Below are 13,946 nucleotides of genomic sequence, written 5' to 3'. Positions count from 1 at the left end.
AGGCCGAATCAAAGAGAAAAGCATTGCGCGTGGTCCAAATGTGCCAGTATCCCCAGTATCTGAAAAAGTGAAATAAGATCTTCATATGTAACTGTGGCAGTGTGGGGTACTTTCGGTGCACAAAAACCCAATCGAAAGGAGTAAGTGAGGACCCCACCACTGCGCGCCAGACTTGCGACAAGAGTGACCAGATATTCTTGGCGAGCAGGCAAGAAAGAAATCGATGTGTCGGGCCGATTCCACAGTAGTGGTACAAAAGAAACAATTGCCATTGGAGATTCTACGCCTGGAAAGGGCTGAGGCAAGAGGAAGACCACCAATCATTACCCGCCAAAGAAAGACCTTGCATTTGAAAGGTGTCTTATTCAGCCAGCCCTCCATGACAGTTGCCTTCCACCATGACTGCGATTTCCGCAGTCCCCAAACAGTATTAGCTTTCACACCCAGCCACCACTGATGATCTTGAATGAGAAGATGATACACCTGATTAGCAGAGGCCTTTTCCAGACTTAACCGGCCTGCAAGGTCCCAGTCCTGCCAAGGACGATCCACAGCCAGGGCAGGAAAGGGTTACCTACCCTGAAGCTTCGACAAAAGTTGTTCCCATAAACCACGGTATCCGTGCGGGATTCTAAAAAGTCTCCTAGCAGTCCGAAACGATGCGAGGACATTCCGAGTGGCAAGGGTAGCATCCGCAATCGAAGTCACACCTAAACGGGCCATGCGGTTAAATCTCAGTCTGAGCTGATGTTTGTCTTCCCATGAAAGTAATCTCGATACTGCCAACAACTCCAGCTGAAAGGAGTTAGTATGCAAGCGGTCCCCCATTGGATGCCAACGGGCCTTTTGGAGCACCACTTTCCAAGAGCCGACCAAGTGCAGTAACAGAGAGGAAGAGGGACTGGAAAATCGAGAGTCAGCATTAAGGACATGCCATCAGGAGGCCCGAAGTCGTGTATTACCATGGCATAGCCCGCTGTCCTCAAGAAAATAACGGGCTCTAATGGTCCACGGGTGATGATCCACACACATGGCGCGAAAAAGAGACCAACGAAGAGCCAGCATATGAGTTTCAGCATCCAAAATAGCTCCACCACCCATGCGTTTAGGGGTACATGTATGTGACCATGAAATCCACGAAATACTTGCCTGCAGTGAATCCTTCTTCCATAACATGAAACGAATGGGGCGAGTGAGAGCCTTCAAAGTAGTAGGCGTCCACGGCAGCAATGGCAGGAAATACGTTAGCATTGGCAGCATAATTGTCTGAGCCACTTTGAGGCGGACATGGAATGGCCACGCTTGCGACTTCCAATACATAAACTTCGCTGCCATTTTTTGTGAAATCCACTCCAGTAGTGCCTTTGGCCGTACATCCACCCCCAATGGGTATCCAAGATGCCTTACAATGGAGCCACGAGAAACAACCTGGCCCTACCAGCCTAATGACTGTAAATCAGGCTCCGTGCAACTGAGTATGGCTGATTTAAAGGCATTGATGCGAAGACCAGAAGCATGACTAAAGAGCGTCCAAACATCTAATGCCTTTCGAATGTTGTCCCTGTCCGCCCACAAAATCATAAAGCTGTCATCAGCCAAAGATTGGCTAATGAAGTGCTGCCCCAAAGGAAGAGACAATCCGGCCAGCTGAGCAGAAGCCGCCATTGAGGATAACATTGAAAGGACCGGGTGAGTCGCCAGGGCAAAGAAGAGAGGACTCAAAGGGCAACCCTGTCTGACCGAGCGTGCAAGGACAAATGGCTCTGTAACCCCACCATTGAGCATAACTCTTGAAGAAGCCGCAGCGCTAATGGTGTAGATCAATCGGGACATCCGAGTACCAAAGCCCATAGCAGACATGAGATCTGCAATGAAAGACCAGTCTACATAGTCAAAAGCCTTTTCCAAATCCAATTGAATCAATACCACTTCCTGACTGGAGTGCCTCGCATAGTCAATAGCCATTTGCACATTTAAGATATTATGCAGAATGTTGCAGCCCTTAATGAAACCATATTGGAGAGGATGCACAATAGCTGGAAGGTGCTTGTGAAGCCGATTCGCCAGCACTTTGGAGAAGATTTTATACATCGAGCCCGTTAAAGAAATTGGTCTCCAGTGTTGCAATTAACGGTGAAGGGACCTTTGGAATCAGTTTGATAAGGCCTTCTTTCCATGAGGAAGGCATGACCTCTGTTTCCCAAACCTGCTGAAACATAACCGCCAATGGCTTCACCAGCTGGGTGGCCGACTTCTCAAAGAATTCATTAGTGAGACCATCCCAACCAGGACTTTTATCCTTAGGCAGGTGTAACAAAACATCCATAACCTCCTCTTCGCGAATATCCGCCTCCAAAGTAGCTTGCATATCAGGTGGAACCTGCTGGCGGACCAGATGATAGAAGACCGAGCGTGCATGCGTAACCTGGCTAGAAGGTGATGGGGAAGAACCAAGAAGTTCCATAAAATAATTTCTGCACATATTGACAATGATCTGCGGATCAGTGACCATGCGACCTTCCGAATCCTGGAGTCTAGTCATATTTTCGCAAGCAGGAGAAGCATGCAAGGCGCGAAAGAACTTATGAGACTGACAGGCACTATCTTGCAATGTGTCAGTCAAGTTATGCAGCTTGGCCTGCTGATAAGATTTCAACTGAAACACTTGAATAAGATGGGCCAAACGCATCTCCAGTGACAGCAGAAATTCATCATCTGGGGTGTCTACGAGCAACGAATGGACCAAAGCCAGTAAGTCCTCTGCTGCATGTCAACGTCGCCGACAAAGAGAGGCATAATGGATCCCATACTACCAAGCAACCCGCTGCACATTAGAGAGCAGCCGTGCAAAGGAAGCCAAGCCCTCAAAGGCGAAGTCCAATAAGAACCTCTCAATCAATTGTTGCATATAGCCCTGAAAGATTGGATGCTTCAAATAAGAGGAGTTGAAACGTAAAGGGAGTCTATTCAGCAACTGCATAAAAGGTTCAATAGGTTGCGCAAGCATCTCAAGCTGGAGGGGAAAATGGTCCGACAATGCATATTGCTGCAAAACCTTCATTTCCAGCATCTCGGGAAGAAAATCATCCCCCTGCATGATATACATTCGGTCCAACCGCGACCAAGTAGTTGCATATTGTGCGGAATGAAAAGTAAACCCTGAAAAAGAAGGGTGAAGCCAAGACCAAAGGTCTTGCTTAAGTACGTGCAAGGCAAAGGTATTCCACACCCGGCTTTCCGGCGCATCCATTACTGAATGCCCTGAAGTGGACTGAGAAGAGTCAACACACATATTGAAATCTCCTATCAAAAAACCCCTTCGGCCAAGTGACATCGAGCTATGCAAAGTCGACCAAAGATCCCGTCGGGATGCGGGATCATTCGGAGCATAGAGGCCCAGCAACCATAAAATCTCTCCTTCAAATAAGATTTCGATTACCAGAAAGCGGCCATGTACATCATTTTTAACAAGAACAGGCTGGTATTTCTCATGGACAATCAATAGTGCGTAGCATGCATCCCTGCATAAAACAAACGGAATCCACGACAATCCACAACTTTTCTTGCTTCACCGTGACTTTTGTGCTCAACTGCACACAATACATCCCACTGGTTCTCATGCAAGACAGTCCACATGGCATGTTGCTTATGACGAGAGCAAATGCCTCGCACATTCCACGTGGCTATCTTCATATATCTTCAAAAAAAGGAAATCAGGAATGAGGCACTTGTTGCCTCGATTTCACCTTTTCCGCGAGAACATCCAGGACACCTTCATCCAGAAAATCAGCCAATACTGCAAACGAATTCTGGCGGCTTGCTTTAGAGGTAGATGGAAAATCCACTGCCTTGGGAGTGGGGCGGGGATAATGCCGATCCCAGGGTGTAATCACATTACCTTTAGTATCAAACGCCAGCTTAGCAGGTGGGCCCTTGGGACCGTCTGTATAGATTTTCCTGGTAGCCTGATTACAGGGGGCAGACGGGGCCATAGTACGCGCCACATGCTGTGAAGTGAACATTTCTTTCCTGCGCATATACGTGCGCACGGAATCCTGTGAAGCATTAGGCCCAGAATCCTCCAGGCCTGCATCCAACTTTTTACCTTTTTTTTGACGTGCCTCAATCCAATCAGTGCTACGGGAATCCAAACCCAGGACCTGTTGTTTGCCTTTATCCACAACATTAGGTGGCTAAAGGACCTCCTGTGCCGGGGCATCAAGCACCATGTCATCCTTAGGCAGCACAACATGCGCATCATCGGAAGACGGTTGTCTTTCTGGGCATTCGGCCATAAAGTGCCCCAATTTACCACATGAAAAGCAGTGTCCTGCAAAGTTGTCCCATTTCAAGCGAAAATGCAAACGATGCATGCCATAGCAATTGAGGCGAAGCCACGCAGGCCTTTTCCTGGCCGTGTCCCATAACATGCATAAACGGTTTCGATTCATAGCCCTTAGGCTTGGGGGAACCAGCACTGTTCCCACAACTGCCATCGCATCCCTTAACAATGGCCAATAGACCGCCGGACAATTTTCCACTTCCACCCACACCGGGCATTCTCGTTGAAGCAGGCGCTGGAAGTCTCCCATAGGGCGCCATGGTACAGCATGGACCAAGCGACGATCAAAGAATAATGGCAACTTGGACAGGAGCTCAGCCCGATGTGTTTCTGATTTCAGCAGCACCTCATAAAAGCCGCGGGGTCCAAGGAAGATCTCCTCAACACACTCCCCTTGCAATCAATGGTGCATCCACTGGCGAATATGGGAAAGCACTGGGATCCTACCAGTGAAGAAAAGTATAACGGCACGGTCATAAAACACCGAAAAAGACCGCAAGACTGATTTCGGGTCCACCTGGCTTCCAGCACGTCATCAGTTCCCGAGTCAGAAAAAGTTTCATTATTGTGCTGGACATAATTGCCAAGCAGAGTATTGGCAAAGTCCAACAAATGCTCCCAATCAATTTCCTGCGAATCCACAGGATCAGAGGCAACCTGCGCATAGGAACGTTCCTGAGGACCCATTGGCTCGTCAGAAGTATGCTTGGAGCGTTTGCCTGCAGGCGGCAATTTAGAACCCGAAGGCATCTCCTCCGTGCATGGCACCATATCCTCCGGCTCCTCTGTATCAGAATCAGGGCCCAGGGCTGCCACCGTCCGGTCTAGAAAATCCATATCCAGGCCAGCCATACTGCTGTCTTCTCTCTCTATCAGGGCGCACAGCCAAGGGCAACTCTCTCTCTCTCTCTCTCTCTCTCTCTCTCTCTCTCTCTCTGTGTGTGTGTGTGTGTGTGTGTGTGTGTGTGATGGAGCACACAGGTCAGGTCAGGTCGATCCTGCGGAGGGTCAAGTCGCAGGGTCCAGCTGCACGCAGGGTCCGGTCGAACCTGCGCTGCCCTGGGGAAAGGGACCAGGCGACGCGCAGGGCAGGGCGGCGCGCAGGGCAGGGCGACGCGCAGGGCAAGGCAGGGCGACGCACAGGGCAGGGCGGCGCGCAGGGGGCAACGAGGGAAACCAGACGTAGACGAGGGAAGGCAGTCGCAGACGACGCTGGGCTTTAACGTGGAGCCCCAAAGCGGCGACCTGCGCAACCACAGACGGAATCCGCAGGGGCGACTGACAGAAACCCTAGACGGAGTCCCGTCGCATCCCCACCAGCACGCTCCATCTCTTCTCTCTCTCTCTCTCTCTCTCTCTCTCTCTCTCTCTCTCTCTCTCTCTCTCTCTCTCTCTCTCTCTCTCTCCTAATTTTCATGCTGATAATTAATCGAGTTGATTAAGTTCAAAGTATTGTCATTCTCACATTCTTCCTTCCGCTTACACTATGGATCCATTTTTATACACGAAGAAAGCTCGTGATTGCAACGTTATGATTTTGGTACTCTATGTGGATGATATACGTATTGTTGAAAGAGCTCATGATTTGTATTCTCCTCTCTCTCTCTCTCTCATACAAGAAATTTCCGTCACATGCTTTGTATTCTTCTATCTATCTCTCATCTAAGAAGCACTTTCTACTTAGTTTAATATAATCCAAGCACTTTCTACTTAGTTTGATTTTGATACTCTATGTGGACAAAATTTCAGTCACATGCTTTGTATTTTCCTATCTATCTCTCATACAAAAAGTACTTCTACTTAATTTGATCTAATCCAAGCACTAAAGAAGAAAATCAACTTACAATCCGAGTTTGCAAAAATTAGGGTTTCAAAACCCTAATTTTCAAAATTGCAATAAATTAGTCTTTTGTATATGGTTCAAACACTTGGTGCCCGCGGTTCTTTTTCAATACATTTCTGTAAAGAGGGAGGGGCCAGTTCCCCTCTCAATGTGGTGTTGACTTCTCTCTCTCTCTCTCTCTCTCTCCTAATTTTCATAGTGATAATTGATCGAGTTGATTAAGTTTAAAATATTGTCATTCTCACGTTCTTCCTTGCACTTACATTATGGATCTGTGTTTATACACGAAGAAAGCTCATGATACCAACTTTGTGATTTTGGTACTCTATGTGGACGATATGCTTATTGCTGAAAGAGCTCGTGATGAGCTAGATGCCTTGAAAACTAAGCTCAAAAAGAGCTTTGAGATGAAGAACATGAGACAAGCCTCGCATATTCTTGGGATGTGCATCATGCGCAATCGCTCTAAGGGGCTCCTCCATCTGTCATAGAAGGAGTATATCCAAAAAGTCATTGAATGGTTTCATATGCAAGATGGTAAACCTATTGGCTCTCCTCTACCTTCCCATATGTACGTTAGTAAAGCCGATTGTCCGTAGTCTGATGAGCAAAAGGTCGAGATGGCCAAGATCCCTTATGCATCCGCCATGGCAATTTGATATATGCCACGATAGCCACTCATCCTAACATAGCATTTGCAATGGGAGTTGTAGCACACTATATGGCTACACCTAGCAAACGGCATTGGGATGCCGTCAAGGATATCATGAGGCACCTAAAGGGCACGGCAGCTATGTACACATGTTATGGTTGCCACGATATAGGAATCATGGGGTACACTAACTCTAATTATGCAAGACGTGTAGACAATAAAAAGTCCACCTCTGGCTATATCTTCATCTTTGTTGGCGATGCTATTTCTTGGATATCCAGGGTGAAAAAATACACGGCCCTCTCTACTACTGAGGCGGCCAAGTATGTTGCAGCCCCACTGAGGCTTGCAAGGAGGCTCTCTAGTTAGGCCATATGGTGGCAGACCTTGGTATTACTAATATGGTTCCTACACTGCATCCGGATTCTATGAGTGCTATCCAGTTAGCTAAGAATCCGATCTTCTATACAAAGAAGACGAAACACATTGAGGTACCACTTCATCAGAGACTTCGTTGAGGACAAGTCAATAAGATCTCAAATAACCAAAATCGTATATATCTGCTCACAAAAAGTCTCTCAGCGGAGCATTTTACTTTCCTTAGGAAGTTGATGGGCGTTGGATGAGATTACATGTTTCCTCATCCTGTTGTACTTATGTACATTTATACTTTGTTACTTTTTTCTTATTCTCTCATCACTAGGGGTACATTCGCCTTTAAGTGGGAGATTATTGGAGATAAAGGCGCCTATGCCTAGCCACCCATGTATTACTACACTGATAGTACCTGCATACCCGTACACTACAGGTGGTCGATACCCATCACTATCACTTCATTCTTTATTCTTTCAATGACATTTGAATAAAGGAAAAGCCAGTCACGCATTGTGACTGTTGGAGTTCCCACATCTCTCTCTCTCTCTCTCTCTCTCTCTCTCTCTCTCTCTCTCTCTCTCTCTCTCTCCTACCATAGCTCTTGTTTTCACTCGCATGCTTCCACTCCACGCTCACTCCCTTCACAGTGCATCAAGATACATGCCAAAGAGGCTGTTCAAAAATTGATTCATCTCACTTTCAAAGGTGATATGAACAGATTGAGATGGCACTATGGAGACAACTCACCTTGCTTTGAACTACTTATAAGATCCTTGCAAATGCAATCAACTCAATTTATCCCCTTTAATGTCGAAAGTCATCCATCCCACTCAAACAAATTTTGTTCAAGAGTGTAGCATCCTAACCATGCCTCTTCTCGATTTCGAGAGACATATAATCGAGTAGATTGGAAATTCCTAGAGGGCACCGTAGTTAGGATGGAATTCTAACTTGTGATATCACCATCACCTTCATTCTAGAAGCTTCCTACCCATACTACCTCTCCTTTTTTGAAACCTCTACGGCAATACTACCCCCTCAACATACAATGCTACCTCTTCTTCTTGCTCTTTTTTGTACTCTCTAACTCAAAACTATCTAGATTTTGGACAAATGACAAAAGTGGAGCATCTTAAATCAATGCAAAGAAGATGGTCCAACTCCACTCCTCCACATATTCCTCAAGAGTCATGTACTTCAACATAAGCTAGTATCGACTTACCCAAAGGCAAGCCTAAAGGAGTTGCATATCGATTCTAGCAACCAACTTGTGAGAATGGCCACCTTTCGGTTGGGGGAGGATAAACCACTTTCTGGACAACTGGCAATTCACAATGCCTTAAATCTCAACCAGGCCCAGTGGCAAGTTTACAATCCTTTTGGATTGTATGACCCAAAAGCCCTCCTTGTTGCTCCTATTTTACAAGGACCAGCTATAAGTTATTCCAAAGACCCATACTAATACATGTACATCAATACCAGTAGAGGAGGCTCTAGACTCAGAGTTACATAAACAAGTATACTTGCACTTCTCTAAGTTTATCCTCTATCTCGTACAAGTATGGTTTTGGTGCTATTAATTCTCAAATCATGTCCATCCCTCCCTCATTCCTTTAGCAATCTAGACATACATCCTACTTTTGCATCTTCTAAGTCTTCCATCCCTCTCTAGTACTCTAGGTTTAGGTTCTCTATCTCTAGGCTCCTTCTCTTTCACTCGAGTTGTCTTAGACCCTTCTCTTGTAGGTGTTGGGACTTCTTTTCATTTCCCTACTTATCCTCACGTGAGTACCACTTTGCATTTGTGACCTTAGTACTCCATTAGCGTTTAGGAAATGCAAATAAACCAGGTCGGCCAGCATAAGCGGTTGGACCATATCAGGTTGGCCAAGCTGAATAAGTGTCGCCCTCATGGAGAAATGTGCCGCCTAGCAGGCATATGTGCCCGCCCATGAGGTCACCCACCATCAATCGCATCACCCAGCCAGCCATTATTAGCAAACATGTGTGTCTATCTCTTCTCTTTGTGTGGTCATCTCCTGCTTGTAAGCCTCGCTCTGAGTCAAACAAGAACATTGGAGCTCTAACACAGCCTTTGTCCGACAGGGAATGTCTTCATAAACATAATAATGTTCACCATAAGCCCCTCTATGCAATTATTTTTAACCCCAGAAATGCCAAATTAACCGCTTACAATTAAAACGACATATTTTGATGGGAATAGACAGCACAGCATGTCTATGAAAGCAACTGCTGAGGCAAAGTATGATTTTTGACTACTGGCAGAATGAGAAACTTGCGCAGGGGACTGATGAATTACAAATTCAGTATATGGGTGTTGAACTAATTGACAGCTTTTTGATTCTGAATACATTCTATTTTGTCTACACAGACAGAATTGACAGTCAATTGGAGGGGCACATTGGGCAAGAAGGCAAAACGAATAGGAGCACAATGAACTTGGATGATTAAGAAGATTACCAGCGAGGCGGAATTGTTTACTGCGAACAGAAACAATGATCGAACCACTATTTTGCGTTCGTTTTCTGGAATTTGGAGAGTGAAATCGACTAACCTGGAAAGCCCGGCTGGCGATTTCTTCTCACGAGCAGTCGTGTCTATGCTGAAGCTTAGAAGGGACGCCCAGAAATTACTGGTATTATATTTGAAAGCTCTCTCTACGTATTTCAATTTTCACATTATTACTTGTATAATTGTGTTAATAGTGGAGACCATTAAAGAAATGCAGAGCTGAGGGAGTCTCCTTGTATTGATAATTGTTAGACTTGCCAAGGGGTTGTAGCTCAAGTGGTTTGAGTGTGTGGGCGTGTGCATGGGTTTGTGGGTTCAAACCTCCAAGGTATCTTTCAAATTTCAAACCTTTCTCAAAAAGAAAAGGTTAGGCTCAAAAGCTCTCTCCTTCTTATATTGTTAAAAGCAAAAGGTTTTTCTTTTTGGGCGAGAAAGGCTTGAAATTTGAAAGATACTCCAAGGGTAAATCCAAGGTTTGAACTCACACTCCCATGTACACACCCACACACTCCAACCACTTGAGCTACACCCACACACTCAAACCACTTAAACTACAACCCTAGTTGGATCAAAAGGATTTTGCACCCAAATCCTTGACTATCAACTCAACATATGGTCCCATTACAATCTCCATCTTGGTGACTAGCCACATGGAAGGTGCCCTCACCATTGTTCATGAGGATAGAACCCTTGACCTTAGGTTTAACATACCATCTCACTACCACTTGAGCTAGCAAAACTTGGCTCACTCCTTATATTAGTACTACTATAATTGTATTCAATGTAAGAGAATTTTATGAAAAGGCCCCTATGTTTGTCAAAGAAGTCCCTTAAACTTCAAAAGTTTTTTTGGTGCATAAATCTAGAATAAATATATTAGATAAACTAGTTACATCAAAGGATGAGTTTGGAAAAATCCAAAACTCTTCTTATCACTTAGAAAGGTGCTTGAAGTCCCCCTTAAACACTTACTCTTTTTGGTCTATTGGAATATAAGAATATGGAGGAGAGAAGGTTTTGGCAGGATTGTCTATTTGAATTGGAAAGGTGGATACATAAGGCAAGCTTTACAGTAAGATCCATTGTGTGTCTCCACTCCCCCCATCTACATGGAGGGGAAGAGATAACCAAATCCTTTGCGGACAGACCAATCCTTTTGGTGCACATGCTATGTTTATATGGTGCCTTGTGTGGAAGAGAAGCTCCAAGAAACAATTCTATAGATTATGATCTAAATTGCCTCAATAAGGTAAGCAATTGTGGTAGATAATTGTCTACAAAAAATGTTTATAAATGTTGAGAAAACATTCTTGTGTGGGACTAAGAGTAGAAGATTTAGTTTCCTCAACCTTAGTGGCATAAATCATGCGAGCTTCACTATGTTTTCTAAGTATGTTTAGCTTGTGTAAGAGTAATTAAAGGGAATATCTCAAGTTATGAATCGCTTTGCAAAGTTATAATTTACTCTTGAAATTCAAAGGAAATTTAATAAGTGTGATAGTCCCTCAAGGGGGTCACCTCAAACAATGTAAGTGTACCATGTGTAATCAACAGAAGGATTATTTTATTTAGTAAAACTTAGAGAATTATATTACAAATTCTCCTTTGAATGCATGTGCTATAGAGGGTTTACATATAATGACTCCCCCAAGGATAGTCCATATTTGGGTTATTTTGGTAATGAAATGGCATGCTTAAAATAAGATCACAAGAGTGTAAAAAAGTGACCAAGGAATCATGTGGAATCTACATCCTACACAAAGCATGTGAAGCAACCATTGTATGGTGCAAATTTTCTATTCAAAGATATGGCTATCAATCTTCAAGAGATTAATGTTGCTTTGTAAGCAAACCTTGGGAGGAGTAGGTAAAAGAGTGCACGAATCAAAGGTTTCTCTGCCAATGGAATTTTTGTGTGATCATTATTATGACTATGCTACATTTCAACTTTTTATGTTTTTCATGGGAAAGGTTCCTTCAAATGAATTTGCCAAGTTGTTCCCAAATGCCTTTCAAGCAAAATGCAACCTAATGCAATACCAATTTATTGGGGGAGTACTCTTTCAAGTGTTGGTGGACTCAACTCAAGAAACAAATTGGATACCCTCTCATTATGTTGGTTGTTGGGGCAAACTTATGCATTGTCTACCTTGAAATGCTCACATTCCCCAAAAGGGGTGCTTCTCTTAGAGTGCCTTATGTGGGTATCCTTCCCTGATCTACATACTCACTTTTCCCAAAAGGGGTGCTTCTCTCAAAGTGCCCTATTTGGGTATCCTTCCTTGATCTACATCCTGAGTTTTCCTAAGAAGGGATTCTCTTAGAGTGCCCTATGTGGGTATCATTACTTGATTTGCATACTCTATTAGAAAATGAAATCAAGTTGATTACACCTTTCTTAGGCAAGGCTATTTATGTATCCCTTGCCATCTGTCAATTCTAGAAGAGATAAAAAACTTGTATATTGTGGGATAGACAGGTGAAACCACTAGAAGTCTTGGAATTGTTGGATACAACAAGGGTGGAGATTTTATTTTCCAATAAATTTTCTCCATTCATGGATTCCTATTATATTTGTGTGGAAACTTTGCTAGAAATTGCCCCAAAATGTCAACAAGCTTTTGGAGATGCCTTAGAAGAACCAGAAGGATTTAAAAGTTTAGTCTAGTTCATCTAGTCTTGAGAAGAAACAAGAGGACCTAAGGGCCCTTCCTCAATGACAATTCCTAGCTTTGACCAAAACTAGCAACCAACAAGAATAGCAAGCGATAACCATGTTAGTACTACCCAAGAGAAGACATAGAAGTCTAGGCTGTGCTTGGTGCACTAGAAACAAATTGTGGTGGGTGATGATAAAGAGAATACTCCTCTTTAACAACTCGGGGCTTTGATTTACTATCATTCTAAATCTTCTAAGTCAAAAACAAGTGATGAAGGTGATAGGTCTCTCAAGAAACTAGTGAGAGAGGACTAACCATTTGTTAATGTCTATGCACCCTTTGGGTAACCTAGACCCTAATACCTAAATTCTTTAAGAAAGGGCTTGGAATCATGGCTTTGAATGTGATAGACTTAATGCTAGCGCCAAGAAGGTAGTTGCCACTAATTTAATTAAGAAAATGAAATTGGATGTACTAGCCTTATTATAATAAGTCAAGTGTGAAGAGGATTTTCACCTAAACCTCAAGGATTTTGCTTTATTCTTGGATGCTCATACAAGAGGTGCAGGAGGTGTATCCCTCCTATGTAAGCAATCTCTTAACCCTACTCTTATTGAACTTAATGATAGGGAAATTTTCCTTATTGTAAGGTTTAAAGGTTTCAATCTACTATCTATGCACGTGCCTAATCATTCTCAAGAGAGGAGTAGAGTGTGGGAGATATGTGACCTTGATGTTGGCCCCTTCTCCTTGTTTTTGAGAAATTAGAATATGATGTCCAGCTTCCTTCTTTTACAAGTCCCATAAATCTAAGACCAAGACTTATGATGAGCTTTAGGCATGAGAGATACTTATTTTAATGCACAATATAGTCGACACACCAATGCTTGATCAAAGTGGAGAGCTCAACAAATTTTCACGAAGGAATAAACACATTGATGAATCATGGCATGTTGCAAGATAGGATACAATATCAATTCAAGTGGTGTTTGGTGGATTCCCCTTGCTTCCTTTTTGTTATGGGTAGAGACAAGTCATTGTCTCTAACCATTTCCTCTTTAGGCCTACTTTAGTGTGTTGCATGATTCCATCAATAAATCTAGGCCAGAACCATTTAAGTTGATAGTGACATTTGGAGTAAATAGTATAATGATCTTAATCTTGTAATGAGATGGGATAAGAAGTTTGAAGATCCTATCATAATGGCAAAAGAATTTGGTTGAAAGAATGACCTTTGTTACAAATTTGTGTATCTTTTGCACTTGGCTATTAGGGATGATCTTCTTGGTGTTGCATATGAGTTCCCTAACTATCAAATTGCTAGGGCTACTCTTGATTGAAGCTTCCCTTTAGGTTCAAGAAGAAGTAAAGGTGCTCAAGTTCAGGGATTCCCCTACCTAACTTTATCCTCAACTTTGTAAGCCAAAAAATTCTACAAGACTTGATTTCTAAATTCATTGATCAAGCTTGGGTGAAGCACACATTTGATAAATGATTGTTGAGGTTAACTATTTCTTTAGCATTGTGGGAGAGTTACCTCAA

At 43.5% G+C, this 13,946-nt stretch overlaps 1 protein-coding gene across 5 annotated transcripts in view; it reads right to left on the bottom strand.

Moving 5' to 3' along the window:
* LOC148019985 (RING-finger, DEAD-like helicase, PHD and SNF2 domain-containing protein) overlaps window positions 1-9,942 on the bottom strand; it is a 129,885-nt gene extending 119,943 nt beyond the window's left edge. Inside the window, exon 1 of one of the 5 annotated variants that reach the window (XM_087700229.1) lies at window positions 9,788-9,942. The gene's annotated coding sequence lies outside the window, so the exon portion shown is untranslated. Of the gene's footprint in view, window positions 1-9,693 lie in introns of all 5 variants that reach the window. The other 4 variants (XM_087700225.1, XM_087700227.1, XM_087700228.1 and 1 more) reach the window with 4 other exon arrangements.
* Window positions 9,943-13,946: the final 4,004 nt, after the last annotated feature.

The sequence above is a fragment of the Lygodium microphyllum genome, chromosome 19 (assembly GCF_053477565.2).
Source record: "Lygodium microphyllum isolate KBCC chromosome 19, Lygodium_microphyllum_v1.1.10, whole genome shotgun sequence".
In the NCBI taxonomy this organism is placed as follows: domain Eukaryota; kingdom Viridiplantae; phylum Streptophyta; class Polypodiopsida; order Schizaeales; family Lygodiaceae; genus Lygodium; species Lygodium microphyllum.
The sequence above is the reverse complement of the archived record's forward strand: the minus strand, read 5'-3'. Positions and strand labels throughout refer to the sequence as shown.